The sequence below is a fragment of the Micrasema longulum genome, unplaced genomic scaffold (assembly GCF_059751315.1).
Source record: "Micrasema longulum isolate JH-2025_06_02 unplaced genomic scaffold, ASM5975131v1 h1tg000331l, whole genome shotgun sequence".
In the NCBI taxonomy this organism is placed as follows: domain Eukaryota; kingdom Metazoa; phylum Arthropoda; class Insecta; order Trichoptera; family Brachycentridae; genus Micrasema; species Micrasema longulum.
In genome coordinates, this window is record NW_028277535.1 from 613,789 (window position 1) to 635,642 (window position 21,854).

At 31.0% G+C, this 21,854-nt stretch overlaps 1 protein-coding gene across 3 annotated transcripts in view; it reads right to left on the reverse strand.

Annotated features, from left to right (window-relative positions):
- Duox (dual oxidase) overlaps nucleotides 1-19,024 on the reverse strand; it is a 280,019-nt gene extending 260,995 nt beyond the window's left edge. For 2 of the 3 annotated variants that reach the window (XM_088225103.1, XM_088225101.1), the window contains exon 1: nucleotides 18,883-19,024. The gene's annotated coding sequence lies outside the window, so the exon portion shown is untranslated. Of the gene's footprint in view, nucleotides 1-18,653 lie in introns of all 3 variants that reach the window. The other variant, XM_088225102.1, reaches the window with a different exon arrangement.
- Between the last annotated feature and the right edge of the window lie 2,830 nt (nucleotides 19,025-21,854).

The window sequence follows — 21,854 nt, forward strand, 5'->3', positions numbered from 1 at the left end:
ATTCAATACCGTTTACTAGGGATGTACTCGTGTATCTAACTAATGTTCATTTACGTTTTTTATTCGGTCGATTAAGGAAACTTTAATCCCCTTTTGTGATATTTACTCGTTAAAGGAGCATCATCTGTGAAAATGAAACGTAATTTTAATTGAGGTTGTATATCTGCTACGCTTACGCCTTTTCTCAGATGGTGGCAATAGTTTTGAAATCATTTTCCGTGTATCAATAAAAAATATTGTAACATTCATCCCCAATCACTTAAAAAACTGGGGTTAAATTAATTTGATATCAATAAAAAAGGCATTTGCGTTCATATGTTATTCCGATTGTGTAGTATTGTAAACTCGGGACAAGATCTGGACTTTTTTGGTTTTAGTCTAAATAGATTTAAAAAATCACTAAGATTAGAAAAAAACAAGAAGATAGACCGGATCATGTCTTGAGGTAGTATTTTTTTTTGTCCTAGCTTTAATTTTATATATTTTTCACTTTAACTAAAACTTTAACTTACTTTAACTTTCTTTTTTCACTAAAATCAACAAATGGAAGAATTTAAGAAATATGGATGTTCAAATATAGGCAAACCGTTGGATGTTACACAGTGTGTAAAGTGGCCACTTAAACCAGCCATGACAGGTCATAAGCCCTGTAAATGCCTAGACTTCCATATTCCCTTATTTAAGGTATTCTCCATCCCTGTTGTTATTTGTTAATCTTAATGACTCCCGAAGGGGTGAAATCCAGTCTTTTGTCTACGAACATTTGGACAAACTCAAATATTGTAATATTACAATTTGTTTTTAAAAAGGGTTTCCGAGGTTCGACCATTTTTGTTTTAATTATGTATCTGATAATCTTTGATTGTATCTGTCCCAGAATGAGTTTGCTAACTCATGGGAATACGGTTATGTTTTGTACATTTTTGTATTTTGAAATAAAAAAACAAAAAGAAAAGGACGAAATAACTTTTTAACGTGCAAATATTCCATAAATAAATCGTCTTAATTAGTTACGGAAAGAGAAACACATTACACATTCTTTTGTAAAAAAGCGTGTTTTGTATTATTTAATTACAAATTCAAAAGAAAGATTAACCACGCAATACTAAATGTTAGTTAATACGACCTTGTTTGATTGAAAAATAAATACGGATTAATAAATCAGACAGCCGAAAACATTACTGAGAATGTCGGATGAATCTCTAATTTGATATTTCGGGGAATTCGCCTCATGATTTATGAGCATCGCTTCTAGGTAAAAAATGAGAGAAAATCTCTAAGGTGAATAAATGAGTCACGGTAAATACCTGTGAAGGACGCCGAACGCGCTATATAGCGGTAAATTAAGATATGATAGAAAAGTTATCGTCTCCAAGAGGTCGCGACGTGCTTGAGAGAGACCCAAAGGTGGTAAAGGACCTACCGAGCACCTACTAATCATGATAATCTTTATATGCATAATTAATTAGCAGGTTAAATGAATAAACTTAAGCCCGTGAAACGCTATTGCTATGCTATTTTACGAGATTTGATATTAATACAAACTGAAATTACCTACCTATCTGTGTAAAAATTTAACAATTTTGTTTACTTAAAATGTTATTACTTTTATTTATTTATTTATTAATTTATTAAGGAAATCATACTGTCTTTATATAAATACAAGGTACAAAAGAACAATTTAAAAAAGTAAGAACAATTACAGATTTCACACTAATTTATAATGAATGCAGGAGGAGAGAATAATTTCATTCTAAAAAAGTAAATATATGAATATCAAATAAAAAGTACAAAAAAGGGAGAAGACATTGTATAGCTCCAACTCTACTTTCCTCTCTCTCTCTCTCTGCTTCCATGAAAGTTTATATTTCTTTGTAAAAATTCACAACCAAAAATAATTAATTAGATGCAGGTAGTAGATGTACATATGAATAAGTATAAATTAAGAATTGAAATTAAAAATTAAAATTAAAAGTTAAAATTAAAATTAAAATCAAAAGTGAAAGTGAAAATGAAAATTAAAATTTTAAATTAAAATTAAAGTTAAAAGTTTAAATTAAACGTTAAAATTAAAAGTTTAAATTAAGAATTAAAGTTAAAAAGTTAAAATTGAAAGATAAAATTAAAAGTCAAATTAAAAGTTAAAAGTCTAGCAGGAGATAAATTTAAAATGTCTTTAACAGATCTGATGAAAATATATAAAATAATCTAATAAAAATATGCCGATGTCACTAAAACTGTCATTATAAGTAATCTGTATTCTTCGAAGAGTGCTATTTTTCAAAAAATTAGTCATTGAGTAAGGAATGTCGGAGAGTACAGATTGACGAGTTCTACGGACAGGGACTCGATATGAAATGCCTCTAACAATTTCTGGGCCATCAATTAGGTTATTAACAATTTTGTAGAGAAACATTTTATTAGAACCTTAATCTTTTTTCTCCTTTTTTCCCTGCATCCTATCTCCAATTTCCTTCCAACTCCTCCCACCCGATCCAACATCTCATATCACAATTTAAAATCTTTTGGATGAATGAACCGTTACAAACACTTAAAAATAAAAACCGTTTGGTTTTCAAATGTTGAAATATTAATAAAAATTGATATGAAATATTGATTTAAAAGGGCGTTTCCACACTAAAATATTTCATAGTCTCTGAACTGGTACCTTTTTTTGAATTTATTTTTATTTAAGAAGGTTAACCTGAACAGAAAATATAAAAGGAAAAATAATTAAACCCACTAAACTGCGAAACTGGCTTGTCAGCAGGTTTCTTATTTTTTCTATACAAAGAAAAAAGTTTGAAAAAGTATATAAATTTAAAAAGTAATATTAACATTATTAAAAACTAAAAACATACGTATATTTTACCCAAAATTTATTTACAAAATGCAGTGCCCTATGCTCCATTAGGAGCGGAAAGAGAATGATGATGATGATGATTGCTTGGCTAGAAAAAAAATCAGGATATTTCAGCAATATTATTTCAGTTGTTTTTTGCTCGATTTCGAGTTGATGATAATTTTTTAGGAGTTTTTTTACGGAACGGGAATCAAAAAGGGCTTTTAATGTTCTTTTTTCATATTTAAAATACTTGATTTAAAGTTTAAATTTTTTTCGCTGTCCAACTTTATAATATTACAAATTCTCGGGGTATTTTCAGTAAATCATTATAATTTCCCTATCCTCATAGAATTCTGCATTGGTATTACAGATTACAGATTCAGCGCATCTAGACGATCGGTTACATGAAGGTAAGGTCATCAGTCTCGCGTTTTGGTTACATTGAAAGGGTGAGCATTTCAGTTTTTTTAATAAAAATAACAATAACAGTTTCCGTTTCACAAATTAAGCTGTTTCGTGAAGACGTTTAAAAAACTCATTTTTTTTAATGTCTTTACGAAACAGGATTTCTTTGAAAGGGATTCCCCCTACCATTAAGTGCCTTATTACTGTATGTAAATTCTGATAGTATTGTATTAAGTTTGGTTGGATGTGTCAAAAACGTAAAAATGAACACCAGTAAAAATTAAACAGGATTTAATTAGAAGCAAATTAAACTGAAACAGTGTCGATGGGCATTTTCCAGTGACACTGTTTCAGTTAAATTTGCTCCTCCGTTGTGGAAATACCTTCAGTGTTTGCGTTATTTTATAACGGTAACGACCAACGACTTCGTGCTTTTTAAAATTTTAAAATAGATACAGAAAGTCACGTGACTGCGCGGTAGTGAAGCCAGGTGCAGACGGGCCGGGGAGATTTCATGCGTACATGTGTAAGTCCTTATTCCTTGGGAGATAATACGAGTATGTAGATATTATAGATAAAGATTTTAGTTAGAGCAAAGCGCGGTAGGGGGTGCGGCAGGGCGTTGAATTTTTCGCGCCAGCCGAAATGTATTTTTTTATATGCCTTTGCGCTTGGTAATTTATTTTTGTTTTTTTTACACGATATAATTTATTTTTGTGAATCTGTTTTAGGTGTTTCGGAAGAGTAACTGTTTTAAAATGGCAGTTACAATGGAACGAAGTTATGCAGAAAGCAGCCAGTCCACAATTTTGAAAAAAAATAGATATTGATGTTATCGGGTGCAGTAAGGTCAATTCTATATTCTGCTAAAAACCGGCAGACTGCTGTCATACAAAAAACTGTATAAATCACCTTCTGAAAATGGTGTCGATCACAAAAACCGCATTTCTCAATTTGCAGAAAACACCCACAGCACTAGAAAAATCTTGCGGTACATTAAAATCATTAACGTTGGTCAAATATATAATAAAATTCTTGTTTGTCTAGTAAAAAAAACTAGTGTGCTCATTGTTTATCATTTGTTTAAATCAAAAACAGTCCAACTGTTGTGTAAATTCGATTATTCACCCTTTTCACAAAAGCGCTATTATCTCAGTTTTTACTTTTCTATGGCTGGCTGCTTTCTGCATAACTACGTTCAATTGTTTTACCACCTCTAGTACATTGCGGTGCAAAAGCGTTTTTTAAACCAATATTTCCTGTCGAAGTTACAAGAAATCGAATATTTATATTGATGAATAATTTCCTTTTATATTGGAATAGCTTTTTTATATTAGCTCTAGGATTTATTTGTTGTTGTTATTATTATTGCGAATTCATTGTGAATTCACAGCGCTGATGTTAATTATGGAATCACGAGTACCTACAAACTCAAGTCGTGACGTCACGAGGGACAACACGACGTCATGTGTCAAGATCAATAAACGAGATTTTGGAAGGAATTTTTCCGTGTCGCCATTTTAAACCGGGAAACAACATGCAGCCGGTGAGCATGTTTGTACTATAATGAGTTCCACGCCGCTTTTTAACAAAGATTCGACAAAGCGTTATCAAAATTTTCGTTACAGTTTCAACGCATACATTTTTATCAGTTCAGTACCACATTATCAATAAAAATACATTTAGTTTATGGATAATTGTTCAGTAAGCTGCTTGTTGTATGCTGATGATGCAGTTCTGTTAGCAAGCGTAACGAGGATTTGCAAAAAATAGACTCTAGAAATTATGATGTATGCCTGGAGAGCGAATTGGCGATGAACAAAAGTAAGTCAAAAGTGATGGTATTTTTATTTTTTTATACATTATAGATAAATGCCTATCTCGAGAATAAAAACCATAAAACGTCAATATCTCTAAACTAGATTTTAGTTAATGTTGCCTTCTTGAATTCGGGTATCGATATATAGGTACATTTTTTTTCTGAACATTTTCAATTGCAGGTTACCGACAAAAATTATTTTAATTTTCATAAAAATATACACATTTTCGTACATAAAGACCGAGGTTCGAACCCCACTCTACCCCAACTTAATACCCATTTTCTAATACTAAGTTTTTACAAATCGTTTAAAATGACCCCAAAATTGAAATATTTGGGTTTATAATGAGAATGCAAATATTTATTCCGATCAAAAAAATACGCAAGATTTATTTTTAATACAGTTTTTTTTAAAGAGAATAACCCGCTAAGCTACTATTTAGAGGCTTGTCAGCAGGTAGGATAGAGGAGATATGGAAGTAGGTAATGAAAAATCGGCGGCCTCCGTGGTGTAGTGGTCAAGACGCTTGATTCACGCACAGAAGGTTCCGGGTTTCGATTCCCGGTGAGAACACAAAAATTGAAATGTGATTTTTCTCAAGCCTGGGTGCTCTGTGATGTAATTCACCGCTGTAATTAGGCCTCCTGGCCTGTTGTGGTGCAAAAAAAAAATGAAAAAAAATACACCACAACACCCAGACCGATTAAAAAAAATTTTTCTTCCATTTTCTAGCAACTGGCGGGAATCGAACCCGCGACGCCAGTTTCACAGTTAGCCGTCTAACCAACTAAGCCACGGTGCCTGACACAGTGACCAATATTGCAAAACTGCGCCTGCATGCCCAGGCGGATGAAGAATACAGTTGTATTATAACTATAATTTTACCCGACATTTCTTTAATACGAAATGCATACGGCCTCATGGATGGAAATAATAAAATTGATTCGTTGATAATCGCTTGGAAAAATATTTTTTGGACAAAAAGAGTAGGTGCTTTTGGAAAATTCAGAAATTTTGTGATGAACTCAAAAGAAAATAGAATAATACCATATTATCTTTTACAGAATTTTTTTTTCTTTCTTATGTTACACAAAAATATTATAACTGACCATTATTTATTATAGGAGCGAAAATTTATAAACATTTTCTTGTATACCCACCAGGCCATAACTTTGTGGGATTTTTTGTTTACTTTTTTTACTATTAATATGTATTTCATTGCTATGTAATTATGCTTTATTTTTTTAATACTCTGTTTTATCACTTATGTTTATTGTAAAAAAACAACAAAAAAAAATATTTTTTTTAAATACAATTAGTAATGGTTGAGGTCTTGTAGGTAATGTCGTGAACTCCGGATTAGGAAGTCCGAGTTTAGAAACCCCCTCTACCACAACTTCCTATTTTTCTAAAATGGTTAATTGCGACTAAAGTAAAATGGTCCCAATACTTAAATATGTGGGTAAATCATAATTCTTAAATATTTATTTTAAAAATAGATTTAGAAAAACTCAATATTTAAAAACTGTACGACGATTAAAAATAATTTATGTATTTTTATGTAATGATTTTTTAAATGCTTAATTGACATTATATAACACGATTGCGACAACTCGCAAAAATACATACCTTCGTAATATGACGCAATCTTTTTTTTCTGGCAGTGTTTTATCAAATCATTAAATTGGTGTATACGATATTAAAATAAATAAATAACGACATTCATAAGTCTTTTTTTTTCTAGAACATTTCGCCCATTAATTTAGCCAACACATCCTGCGAAGTGTAATATCGTCATGCGCTCTTATTTCTTTGCGCGTCGACAAAAAATGCATTCCTAATTTATTACAATCGACAGTCGATATAATATTTCACCGCGTCAGATAAAACAAATTGATTGTCAAACTGTAAATTCTAGGCCACTCGTGTACTTAACTGTAATCGTGACAGATTTGGCTGGAGAACTTTTTACCGGGCGAAAAAACATGTCTATTTTTGTTATCGTGTGACCGATACATAATGCAAGGATACTCGTACGGAGGCTATTAATCACGGAGATTAAGAAAAGGATTTACATAAATTACTTGTCTTATTATTTTTACCATTTAATTTTAAACCATAATGTGAGCGTGCATAAAGGGGATTTTTTTCACACTTGATGCGATTTTACGCAGGTGTTTGTAAAAAATATGACAAGCCCTGTGCCGCATACCGTTCCTTATATGGCAAAACAAGATTTTTAAAAGTTAAACTTAATCGGTGTTAATCTCAATATTAAAATTTTAATCCTTAACTTTTAAATTGACACTCCAGGTAAAATCGCCTATTGTGGATTGATTTTTACAACAACAAACCATCACGCCGTTTCCCCGTAAGTTGGTATCGCTTCCTCTACATTCATACATTTTCTCATGCACGCGCGCCGATTATTCCGACTTTTGACATGTCCATCTTCAAGTATTTGTTGGATTTGTTCATGCAGTGTTTTTCTCGGTCTTCCACGTTTTCTGCATCCATCCACATTCGCATTGTAAATATTCATAGTCGTTTTTTCGCTGTCCATTCGCTCTAGATGTCCAAACCAGCGCAGAGCTCCTTTCTTGATTTTGTCGATAATGCTTGTCTCAGCCTTAGATAATGTACGGATCTCAACATTTGTGCATCTATCGTACATAGTTTTACCACACATTTGCCTGAGAGATTGCATTTCGACGGCATTCGGCCTACTTTCATCCCTGTTTTTCCAAATCTATACTTCGCTCCCATACATCAGGGTCGGGACCAGGACTCTCCTCTTTTTGCCTTTGCCTCTTGCGACAATTTTTTTTTGCCAAGGTTGATTTAAGTTCACTCTCTTCCCGGCACTCACCTTCCTTTCAATACCTTTTTGTCGTTCCATCCCTAGTAAACGTACTTCTCAGATACACAAATTCCTTTACTTGTTTTAGTATAACTCCATTCACAGTGATTTCATATTTCGTCATACTTTCATTTTTTAAATTTAATTTTACTAAACGTGTTTTTTCATTTATTTATACGTTTATTTATTCAGACGAATTATTTAAACGTATTTTTATTTTATTTAGTGGGTAGTGACAGGCAAACGAACTAACCAGTATACCATGAGATTGAACAATCTCCACTCGATTTCCTTTAGCAAAAAAAGTATCTGAGAATTTTCTAAATAAACATAAAAATCAAACCGTGCTAATTTTAACATATTGTATGGAAATATACAAGTTATATAAAATTTAATAAGCCTTACAATTGCATTATCAACACTTATAACCCAGAAATAGTTACTTCGACCAAACATTATTAATTTTCAGTTTGTTAGGGATAATTTTAGGCGGAAGTTCATTGTAGTTTATTATAGAAATAAAAGACGAGTGATACTTATATCTACAAATCTAAAATAACCAGTGATCGGTTTTATTGATTTCGCATCATCTTCAAGACTAGTATCTCCATAAAAAACTTTTCCTCTGCAAGTAAATTTGCCCACGACAACTTTGTCGCAAGGAAATTTATAACATTTCTTAACGAAATATCCGGTCAAAGTTACGACAATTAACAGTAATTTAATACCAGTTCCCTATTTCTACAAAAAAAATAATTTAATTTTTACTTTCTTAACAGTAATCAACCATAATGATGCTCTGTCACCTCGCATCTCAAAAAAATTAACATGCGTGAAATCGTAGCAATGTTAATTTTTATCGAAAACAAATTTAAAACAAAACCTTACTTCAGATAAGTTATGGGCAGTAGCTGAATGTTTTTAATGTGGTATCATATCCGGTTAATTTATTTTGTTTTCTTGGTTATTTAACCAATTAACATTTCTCTATGAATGGACATCAACAGAAATAATGACAAAATAAAAATGTAATAAAATGTCAACAAAACTTAACAAAACGGGTATTTAAATATTTTTTTAATCTCTATCGACAAGTCACTCAAATTGGCTTGGTGAGAGCATATTTTTTTCAATATCGTGTAATTTTTTATTTTTTTTTTTATTTATAATCAAAATAAAAATCAAAATTATTTTTACATGGCAAATGCTGTAAACAAATCTCTCAAACTTCTTGGTTTTGTCAATAGAATGACGGACTTTAAAAATATATATATCATCAAAACACTTTACAGCTAACTAGTTCGTCCCCACATAGAATATGCTTTCCCAATTTAGGGTGCCTGGAAGAGTTACTAGACAGGTGCCACCATTTTGTAGCAACAATTCACGGACAGTGTATACTAAGTCTTGTAATGACGTATTGAGCAGACTTCATGAATTCAGCAATCGTTATTCCCACGTATCGGATATATTTAATGTAGAGTATTGTTCCTATGGAACAAACCTTTTGAACTAAAAATTTTTACCCTACTTTGCTCATATAATAAGAGAAATAATGAATATTGAACCTCGGATTAAACAACACCGTGGTGGACATTTGGCCGACATTATCTTTAAAACATAAAATATTATTTAACATGATATAAAAATACCCGTTTTATGTCAAATAAAATTTGTTTTATATTTTAAGTTCATTAATTCAATTATTCTTATTAAATGACCCTTTACTTATCTACTCTGTTGTGTCAATCAATGTTTCCGAGTGCACAATAAAATTTTAGAAAAATTTACATTTGTGTTATGGTTATATTCATCGCGATCTGGCAATATTACTCGGTGACTTCAAGTATGCGCGCGGCGAAAGTGTGTCTAAGTGGGGGAATTATTGGACACAGTCCGATGTATTCAAATATGATTCTACGATCCTTCTGGACTATTCTTAATTATATGAATTGAACATATTTAGAATAAAAAATTGTAGGAATATATTCTGCTTTACATACAGAAAACTTTATTTTATTTTGTAAGAAAATTTAAGATAAATAAAGAAAAAGCTTCCCATTATAATTGGGCCCAGGAGCTATAAAATATCCTGGAGTGAATCTCTTTAATACATCAAAAAAAGTTAAATGTGGAAAAAGTGAAAATGAAACTACATATTTCGTTCATAATAATATACTGAATGCAGGTTATTGTACTTTGATATATTTTAAATGAATTTCATAACTTTAAATTAAAAGCACTTAACTGTTAAGATAAGCTGTTCCGTGATTTTAATAATTCTTTGATAAATGCACACGCTAATTTATACAAATTCATTAATCAACCGTGTAACTAAAATATTAGGTTAAGCTTATTCTTCGTATCGAAATCGGTACATTGTAAATCATGTAGATTTGATACTTGAACAAACTAAGATATTGCGTCATCTTTGGCAATGCATATTATTGTATTTTGCTCGAATTGTCACACCTGTGTTCCGTGTATTGGTACCTACAAACTACAAAACAAACGTTACAAAACTAATGTTGAAAATAGATATTAGAACATTGTTTCACTGTCACTCTCTCGCAAACGCTTCTCCGATACTGTGCGAAAAAGACAACTGCACGTCGCACTGATTCTGGCTAACTAAAATCGACGTTTCGTTGTCTAGTTTTTCCGCACATTAAAATTGAACCGAATTTGTTGCTTTTTTAAAAAAGAGTATCAAAAAGAAATCGTCTGTGTCGGTACCTTTTGTTTTTTTTTTAAGTAGTTATCATTTTTTTTGTATCCGTACGTCAGAAGACAACAAATAGAACTGGGCGCTTTTTGGGTGGTTATAGTTCCCATAATAAACATTTTATCAAGAATACAAAAGGTTAGGGAATCCAATATAAATTTGTACGGAAACAGGCAACTGTAGCGTTCATAATATTCCCAAAGTTTGATTTAATTGCCTATAATTAAACTTACTTGGGATTATGATAGGATTTTATAAAAAAAATGTTTGTAACAGGCACACGGGGCATGTCAGAAAATACATTTTCGTGAGTTTTTGTAGTTACCTAATTTTAAAACGAATTATTTAACACATTATATATAAACATTTAACTTTTTTATTTCTTTTCTTTTTCTTTAAATTTAAATTTATCTTATTTCTATTTACTTTATTTTTATTACAGTATATAAATATATTTATTTTTATATTATTTACAACTTTTAAGTGTCTAAAATTTCTTGATTGTTAAATTGCTTTTATTTTGATGCCGATAATGTACTTAATCAATAGCTTACATCACTGTGGAAAATTTATAGTTACTGTTTTCACAATTTTGTTTATATTCTTGTTTACTGTATACAGGAGTCGTGGAGCAGTTGGTTAGACGGCCGACTGTAAAACTGGCGTCGCGAGTTCGATTCCCGCCAGTTGTAAGAAAAAAATCCATGAAAAATTTTCTTCTCAATTGGTCTGGGTGTTGTGGTGAATTTTTCACTACCACCTTCCATATCCTCTTTTTTTCTACCTGCTGACAAGCCTCTAAAATAGAGGCTTAGCTGGTTATTCCTTTTGAAAATAAAAATAAACGTAAAAACTGTGATTTTTTTCCCAAATAAAAATAAATAAAAAAAATATATATATAAATTTTACATACATATAAGGGCGCGAGTATTGCCTTAAGGCACTTTCTTCGAAATAAAATAATAAATATTTGGACATATTTTAGGTATTAATTCCGAATCTTATAATTTAATAGAAAATTTGAAACAAAAATAAACAAAAAATCTACACTTTTATATAATATTTGTATATAATGAACAGTTCAATAATCAGTAATGTTCTCCTGTTGGAAGAATGTAACGTAATGTTTCTAATGTCTAATCCTTAACTTAATGAGGAAATTCGGTGTTTTTTTTTATAATTTTTAATTTGTTAAAAGACTATCAAAATAAACCAAAAAAAAATAAAAATATATATTTATGTATCGTATTATCAGCGCTATGATTTTTTCAAGTTTTGTAATTTTGAAAGTATTCCGCGTGTTACGTCACAAATTCTCATTGATGAGTTTTGCTGATTGGTGAGTTGGCTTCCCGTAAAACGAAAATCAATTACAGGACTCTATCATTAGTTGATTCGGAGGAACTTGTGACGTCGCGTTGTGGCGTCGTGCCGTTTAAAGTAATTCGCTTTTATTAAACCGACTTTTTTTTCAAAACTTTGCAATTTAATGCTTTATTTTTTACCATAAAACGTTTTTAACATAACGCATAAAAAAATATTTTTCATAACCCTTTTCCCGTAAAAATACTATATCTTTCCATTTACGATTCCATGGCTATACTTTTTACATTATCGAAATAGTTTACAGGAATTGACGATAGCTAGGCTTCCATTCAAATCGATCAGAACCTGAATTGTGTTTAATTGTTGATAGCACAATATGCTTATAATAATAGCTTATCAAATAGTTGTTATTAGACGCAACTCCATTATGTTACGCGGAACGTTGACGATGCGATTTAAAAAATCGCAAAGCAATTACACCAGACATGCAAACATGTTTCACAATAGCGCGGAGTGTAGTCTTGTGATCGCCTTTTTGTGTAAAACTATTGCCAAATGATATCACAAGATACCTTTTATTTAAGTTTGATAGTGATAACATTATACGTAATAATTCTCGACATCATATTTCACATATATTGTTTGTATTTCATTCTTTAATTCATAGACTGTTATTCGTACCACTTAAAAGACATAATTATAACAATGAGTTAAACATAATTAAATTTATCGAGGTAAATAACGGATATAATTATGCATTAGTTGAAAACCTAATAAGAAAGAAACAAAAGCGTCTCGTAAATAATAAATTAACCCAAAGTTTGACAACAAACATTTATAATAAAGACTGAAAGCGTTGGGCAAAACTTTCGGATATTGGAAAAACTAGTGATAAAATTGGACAAATAATAAATAAAAATAAATGCACCGCAGCCTTTTACAATAACAATTCCTTAGCTAACTTGTTGGTTAATACTAAAGACAAAAAAGATAAGTTTTCCAACTAAGGAACTTACCTTCTTAATTGCAATGACTGTAAAAATACATGCTACGTAGGCCAAACGGGTAGAGCCTTTAAAACACGCATTAAAGAGCATATACAATCATGGTATAATAATACAAACTTAAATGTTTTAGATAACGCAAACACGGCATACCTTTTATTTATTATATTTATTTATTCTACTTTATGTTAAATCAGGAATGTGTAATGTCACCATGGTTGTTCAACTTATCCACCGATAACTGTGTAAAAGAACTCAAAGATTTAAGAATGGGAGCAAAAATGAGTAATAAAACGGTCAACTGTTTTTTATATGCTAATGATTCCGTGTCTCTTGCTAGCCTGTCTTTCCATGCCTAAAAATAGTTTTCAATTTTTCCACTTCTTGGAGATTGGACAAGTTGGTGTAATCAACAAAACCAGCCAATGACAGGCTATAAGTCCTGTAAATACCTAGACTTCCATATTCCCTCCACTAAAATTTTCTCGATCTCTGTTGTAATACGTTCACCGAATTTTTAAAAACAAAATATTGAACAAAGCACGTTTTTTTCCGTCACGCTGCTTAAATAATAAAATTCGTTTTCCTTCTTCACGTCTGATACTTCATACAAAAGGAAGCGAATAAATTCTTAAATTTGACGTTTAACATCAAATTAATTGGAAGGATTAAAAAATATAATAACAAAGTATTCAAATGAATAGTTACTCTTATAACTCTTTAATATAATTTCCTAAATGTTATAAATACATTTGTGAATAATATATTAAATCAAATTATTTCCTGCTCAAAATCCTTCATGCAAAACGAATTAAATAAAAATAATTAATAATAAAACAATGTATCATTCAAAAAGATGTAAGAATTTTTTACATGTTATTTTATTATATGCTGGTATAATATTTTTGCACAAAATATTATCTAAGTATAAAGATGTCCTTGGTCAGATTAACCTTAATGTACTTCGCCGTAACTTGCGTACCAATGCTGTGGGAAATTTTAGGACTAGCATCAGATTCTTTTCCCTTCCGCCAATGATCATCAGAACAGTTATCAAAATCTTTATAATCAGTACTGTCGATACTGTCGCTGTGTTCCTACAGCAAAGACAAGCATTCAAGAATCAAGCGGTGTTATCACTCCTGACTTGAGATGACACACTTGCCATGTCTGCCTAAATCGTACCATGACTATACCTATTATACATTTAAATAGATTCTAAGATTGTTTAGGTTAAGTTGATTCAATTTATTATGTATATTATATCATAATTAGGTCTACCTGTGTCAGAAATAAATTATAAATCCATGATGACTGATTTATTTTACCATTAATGTCAAGCAGGAGGACAATAAATGACCTCTTGTTTATTTAAAAATTATTAAATAATAAAACAGACTGCCCCGAACTGTTAAATTAAATTGTTCGCATGCAGCGACTTGCAAATCGGTAATTTAGATTTATTTTATACCACGCCGCTGATTATCAAGCCCTGTGTTTTGAAAACGAATTAACAATTAAGTATTCAAATAATGATCAGTTCTTCACTTTTGTTTTCTCTTTAATCGTGTGTAAAATTATTTTTTAAATTTATTATTGTTTAGTATTAATATTTATATAAACCATGAAGTAAACTTTTTAAAGCATTTTTTTCTCTCTTTTTTTTTCTTCCTTTTTAAAACTGCCATTTTCTTTAATTTACCTTTCTTTTATAAAGGTAAATATTTACATTTGTTACAGATGTAATATCATTTTTTTTAAATATTATTGTACACTTTTCTCGATGTTTTTGTTCTTTTTTTTATATTTTGCAGTTTGTTGTATATTTTTTTCACTGGTTTTGTCGTAATTATGTTAAAGTTTCATGGAACCGTAAACAAATAATTGCCAATCAATTAAGGTTTAATAAACCTGTGGAGTGGCTTAAAAATATATATAATTATTATTATTATTATTCACTACTACGATGTAATATAGTTAATAAATCGCCATGAATATTTAATATGGACAAGCAGCTCAATCACAATGGCCGCACTTGCCGGTAATTACCGACGGGATAAAAATTAAGATTAAGTGTGGGTTAAGGACTTTTAATGGACGTGGTAAACATCTGTGATTGAGCACCAGAATGTTGTATATTACATTATGTATATAAGAACTAATTATAGTTCTAACTCCGCTTTGCTTAGAATTTTTAGATCTGCCAACAAATAGCCCAGTCATGATTTCTTTCATAACAAGTTGTCTTCTTTCGTGCGATCACTAAATCAAATTCAACTTAAACATATATCTCCCTCTTCCATTCCTACTTAGTCCAATTTTGATCCCTCTCTTTAGTAAATAGTTTTGTTTATTATTCTTTCATAAATTACTTTATAATAGTAGGTATTTTTTTTTCTCTATTATGTAATGATTATAGTATTTTTAAATGTTCACTTCACGTTAATATAAATAAAATAAGATCTGTAAATATATTTACAATCTTTTTAATTACTTCTTGAAATAATTTTACATCTCTGCTGAAATAGCTTTAACCCTCGATAAACTTCCCTGAAAGGAAAAGCACCCTCCTTATTCCCATACACAATTCCTTCTTTTAAACTTTTGTATGGCTAGGATGTCACTAGTCTACATACGATACAAGGACGAATTTAAACGATAAAATTGTGTTTTAAACGATAAAATTGTTTTTTTGTAATCTTCAAATGAACATTCTCACACCGGATTTGGAAAGTAAAATTTGTCTAACTGTGCTGGATTTTAGTACAAAAAATATTTAACCTGACTACGTGAAGAATGAACGTGACGCCAATACAGCAATAAATCTCTGTAAGTGAGAGCACGAAAATAGAACTCATAACAAGGAAGACGGAGACGCTGTTCTGTGGCCGATGTTTGTGTGAAACAGATACAGTCGGTTTTTGGGGGACGCACGCATGTAAGATGACTGGTGTATTTATAATTTTCAACTTATTTTGCTATAACAAGGCTAAATTATATGTGTATTTTTATTAATTATGGAAAAAAAATATTAAACAGTATGTAAATTTTTTTTTTAAATGTCTGAACTTAAAAAAATTCCGTATTTTGCTGTGGTAACACAATTTTTTATCACCGCGCATAAAGGAGTTATTTACCACAGTCTTTGAAGAGTTAATCATCTCTCATTCCCTATCTGAAGTGTTTCTACAGCAACATTGTTTTAATAACTTCTGAAAAAAAAACCTATCTCTTCCTCAAACTCTCTTCTCTTCATTTCCTTTTATTTAATTTTCTATTTAAAGACTAGTATCGATATTAGTTTATTTACATACAATATTGCGCGCATCAATATGAGATGGACTTATTTCCTCTTTCTGGGTTTTTGCGTGAGTCGTAAACAATTTATATAACTACTGCTTATTGCTTTATATCAATTAGCTCGAAATTTCTTATGGAACTTTACCTCATATTTAATTCATGTTGTGATTTTTGGCGATCAGCTTCCTTTTTGCTTACGAGGGCAGTATAACACTAGGAATAAATCTCGGGATAGGTGCGTGTGGCCTCTGCCTACAACTGCAGTGAAATGGCGTGATGGTGGTAGTAGATAGTTTACACATATTTTATAATTTTAATAAATAAATAATATAAGTTATATCCGTTTGGACTTTGAATCAAAAATAAGTTAGTTAATTTTTTTAAACGCTGGGCCATATCTCATTAGCGCTGTTATATCCGTAATCAAAATAATTAGTGGGAGCCGTGACAGTTTGAATGGTCGGTCTAAAAAGTCGTGCGAACGTTATTCAATTTATTTTACAAAACACAGTAGCATTTATCTATATGTTTTATTATTGCATAAATATTTACATGAGAATTCCATAATATATCGAGACTGGTTGTGGTCCCGTGGTTAGTGTCGCGGACTCCAGAGCAGGAGGATCGAGGTTCGAATTTTGCCCTACCAAACGTGTTTCTTATTTTCTAACACGGTTATTTACGACTGAAAAAAAAATTTTTTTTTCTTACTTAAGATTGAAGAAAAAATTTCGGTTAATCTTAAGAACACAAATATTTCTAAATTAGTTGTAACAGAGAGGGAAAACATTTTTGAGAAGGGAATATAGAAGTCTAGGCATTTACAGGGATTATGACCTGTCTTTGGCTGGTTTAAGTGGCCACTTTACACACTGTGTAACATTCACATTCTGCCTATGTTTGAACGTCCGCATTTCCTCAACTCTTCCATCAGTTGACTTTTATGAAGTAAAAGAGCTGAAACCTTTATCATGTGGGAGAGGTTTATCTAAGAAATGTGGACGTTTAAACACAGACAGAATGGTAAAAGTTACACAGTGTGTAAAGTGGCCACTTAAACCAGCCAATGTTCCTCACTGTTGCAACAAATTTAGATATTAATAGCTCCCTAGGGAGAAAATTCAGCCATTCTGCAAGCATTTGGACATACTCAAACATTGTTGACACAAATATTTCTTTAAAAATAAGAATACACACTCATATTTATTTACAAGATTTTACGTTACTACCTCTTAAATGCAGAAAAATATTTGTGTTTAGTTTTAAACGTTTTAAAATTGTAAAAACAAATAAATTAAAAGTAAGTTTTTAATTCAATTTTGAATCATATAGGTATTATCATATTTTATTACATGAATCAATGAATTCAGAATGAAAATTAGGATGGAATAGGTCTTTTGATTTGTTTCTCCAGTTCGGTTTTAATTTATCCTATTATTATTATTATGTTGGATAACTTATACGTCGTAATTTTTTAAACTTAATATAGACTATTGTTTTTTAAACTTAATATAACTTAACATAGCGCTTCACAAAACTGATTTTATTTTACTCAAAGTTTTTATTAAACTTTCCAATACCTTATAATGAAGTAAATACCCAATTCCCAAAAAAAAATCCGTTTAGTATGTAATCTGTGTTTATTGTTTATCACTGTCAACAGCAATTGAGTAGAATTTCGGTTTATTGCATTGGTTAATTTGTGTAAAATTTCACTTATACTGTAGAAATTATATTTATTTATTTCCGTATTATATACATCAAATTATTATATGTGCTTTTAAAATAAGAACTTTAATGTCAAATGTTTCATGTTTTTAGATATTGTTTTTAATATCAACTATAAAGAAAAAAACACAAAACAAATTTCTCTAAATCCTTTCTAATATATTGAAATTATAATCCAAGAAATATCAAACAATTTATCAGATTTTTTGAACCTCACAAGCTAATTTTTAGAAACTAGCTTTTCGAAAATCATGTGCACATTTATTAAAATTCATAATGAAGTTATACTAGAATTATTAAAAATATTATATCTTATTGTTAGACATGGCGTACGCTTATATTATTTTGTTATAACGGGAAAAATTATCGTTGAAAAAAAATATTTATCGGAATTGATTGATGAAATATTTATATTTTAATTGAATCTTAAAGGACCTATGTATTCATATATACTTGTGTGAATATTCTTTTATCAGAATAAATTCTCAAATTTGGGAAAAAAATTAAACTTTACTAAACAAACATGTATCTTAAATACAAATTATTTAATTTTATTTAAATGTTTATTGGTGTTCAATCAAAATAAACTGTTATTTGCATACCTTAGGTACTTGTAACATTTTTAATTATTGAAACATACCCACGTTAGAATCCAATTTGAATAAATAGAAAGCCGACACAATCAACGTAGTCAGGTACTTCAATCGTAAAATTAACCACTGTACTTATTTACTTTAAATGATAATAAATTGTATTGTGTTTTATTCAAAACAATCTGTGAAACATAAGAGTATAAAATTGAAATTTTGACTTTGCGTGAAAAGAGGCAATTAGAAATGTTTTTACGAGATTTGTATTTGAAAACTAACCATAGATAATTAAGAAGATTTGACACAAATTAGGTTATAACCTCACTTTCGCGTGTCGACTTTTATCGATTCCGCGCACGCGCATATGACAAACGATCAAATGCAGACACCACCGCCACTAGCGGGGTCTCGCGGAGTTACTAGAGAAACCGAAGATTGCGGTACAACGACTCCGTCCAAAGAGAAAGTCTTCGATCGCTGGTTGGTCGATAGCGAGTGGAAGGGGCACATGACGACACAAGAGTATAATGCTTCTAGCCGTGGGTACCGAAATTGCATACGCCATCTTTCAAAGTTCTAATTTATCCAAACCCCGCGTAAACGGAATGAAATGCGACGGTCTATCGACTGTCATCAAATTTTTCGGAACAGCAAAACCCGTTCTTGTTATTGTCCAAAATGTAAATAATATTTGTCCGAATTTACGATTCCAATTATATTTCAGCGGACATGGATACTACTTAAGCGAAACTGACATCGATTTAACGATTGGCTAACATCATTGTCATTTCTAAGAAGGAAAAAATTCTCGTGATTTGTCATTGGAAGTTTTATAAGTCGAATGAAATTCACTACCTAATAAACGGTACATGCATTTTTAGGACAGTGTTTGTCCACGAAACAATGAAAAATTAATTACCAGTCTGTCGATGTTGGCCACGGCGAAACCCGGTCTCTGAAAATGAATCATCATAATTCCATGTCCGCTTCCTACTTGGAGCATATAGAGTCCACAAAGATCCTCCAGGCGTCTCTCTCAGATGCCAGCTCTTGTGCGTCCTCCTAAGTCTTATATAGGATACGAACAAACTTACAAAACGAAGATTATGACATGTTAAGGGGTCTGATTAATTCGTTTGGCTATTTTCGTATAATTTTTCCCACGTTCTTTTCTAGTTAAAACGTAAAATAGTATTATGATATTGGTTCAGAAGTTTCGTAATTACTCCGCGCATGACGTCACAAGTTCGCTTCGGTGAGTTGTCCTGCTTGGTGGGTTGGCTTCCCAGGAACCGGAAATCTATCACAACACTCTATCATTGGTTGATTTAGAAAAACTTGTGATGTCATTTAAAGTATTTTATTGTTGTGATTTTTTTTATACGTTTCAGAGAAACAGTGCCGAACAAGTGCTTTAATTTTTACCGTGAGAAAGATAATATTAAAGTGCAAGTCTTTTATTTTTTAAAGCTTACTAAACTTGTTATTTGCTTTTTTATGTAAACCTGACGATTGAGATGACTTTTACTTTTTTTTTTAATTTGGCAAAGTATCCAAAATAAAACACGTTTAGACAGGCGACGCGGAGCAGTTGGTTAGACGGCTAACTGTGAAACTGGCGTCGCGGGCTCGATTCTTGCCAGTTGCAAGAAAAAATTCAAGAAATATTTTTTTCTCAATTGGTATGGGTGTTGTGGTGAATTTTTCATAACCTCCTTCTATACCCCCTCTTTTCCACCTCCTGACAAGCCTCTTAATAGAAGCTTAGAGGATCAATCTATTTTAAAAAATTAAAAAATGTTTATTGAATTATGATTCTACTTTATTTTTTTTTTAATATAAAAAAGCGTATATTGTGACGCGTTTCGTCTTGTTAGGAAATTTATTCTAACGAAAGGGAAATACCACATATTTTTTTTTACATTTTAAAAGTAATAAAGGTCTATGAAATACTGTGCAGTAAAAATATTTTTTTTACTAAATATTACATAGAGTAGCATAAAAAATATTTTCGAATTTGTAATTTTAAACTCTCGCAAAAACTGTCATTCTATTGACCACGCCCCTAATACGTAACGATTCATGTTTATTTGTTCCTGACCATTCAAATTTGTTGAGAATATCATCACGAATTTTGACGTTACAACTACCAAGGCCAAACATGTCGCGTTTTTCTGCGAACGTATTTTTATTAAATTTATTTTTTACATTTATGAATGAAAACATGTTTGGAGAAAATCCATATTGATTTTGAAAATAATTAATTATTCTAAATCTATTTCATACATTTTATTGGCATTCTTACTATGTGATATTTCCCTATTGTCTGCTTACATAATAAATAAATTACTTTTACTGTTTCCTGATCAAAGGGCACTGTGTTGACAGGCGATTGAAGTGTTATCGCTATCCTCGCAGAATCTGGATGATCTATTGTTGAGAGGAATGCAAATAGCAGAATTAAATCAAACAACGTTTTGATTATGTCCAAATATTAGTAGACAGACTGGATTTCCTCCTTAGGGAGTTATTTAGATTTACAATTGAACGTAGTTATGCAGAAAGCAGCCAGCCATATAAAAGTGTTACTTAGATAATAGCACTTTTGTGAAATGTGTGAATTATCAAATTTACACAACAGTTGGAATGTTTTGACTTTAACAAATGATAAAAAATGAATACATATGTTTTTTTTTTCATATTACAAACAAGAATCTAACTATGTATTTGACCAGTTTTAATGATTTTCAAAAACTGTAAGATTTTTCTAGTGAATTGGGCTTTTTTTACAAATTGAGGAATGCCTTTTTTGTGATCGACACCATTTTCCGAAGGTGATTAATACAGTTCTTTGTACGAAAGCGGTCTAGCTGATTTTAGCAGAATATAGAATTGACCTAACTGCACTCGATTACATCAATATCTCTTTTTTTTTTTAATGTGGACTGGCTGCTTTCTGCATAACTACGTTCAATTGTAGTAACACAGAGGGAAAACATTTTTGAGAAGGGAATATGGAAGTCAATGCATTTACAGGGCTTATGATCTGCCATTGGCTGGTATAAATGGCGACTTTACGCACCGTGTAACAATCACTATTCAGCCCATGTTTAAACATCGACATTTTCTTAACGCTTTCATCTCTTGACTTTTGTGAAGTTAAAGGGGTGGAACCTGCATCACGTGCGTGAGATTCGTCCGGCTGAACCAATTTACCTAATAGGCAACGCTTGAAAACAAATTTTCAATGT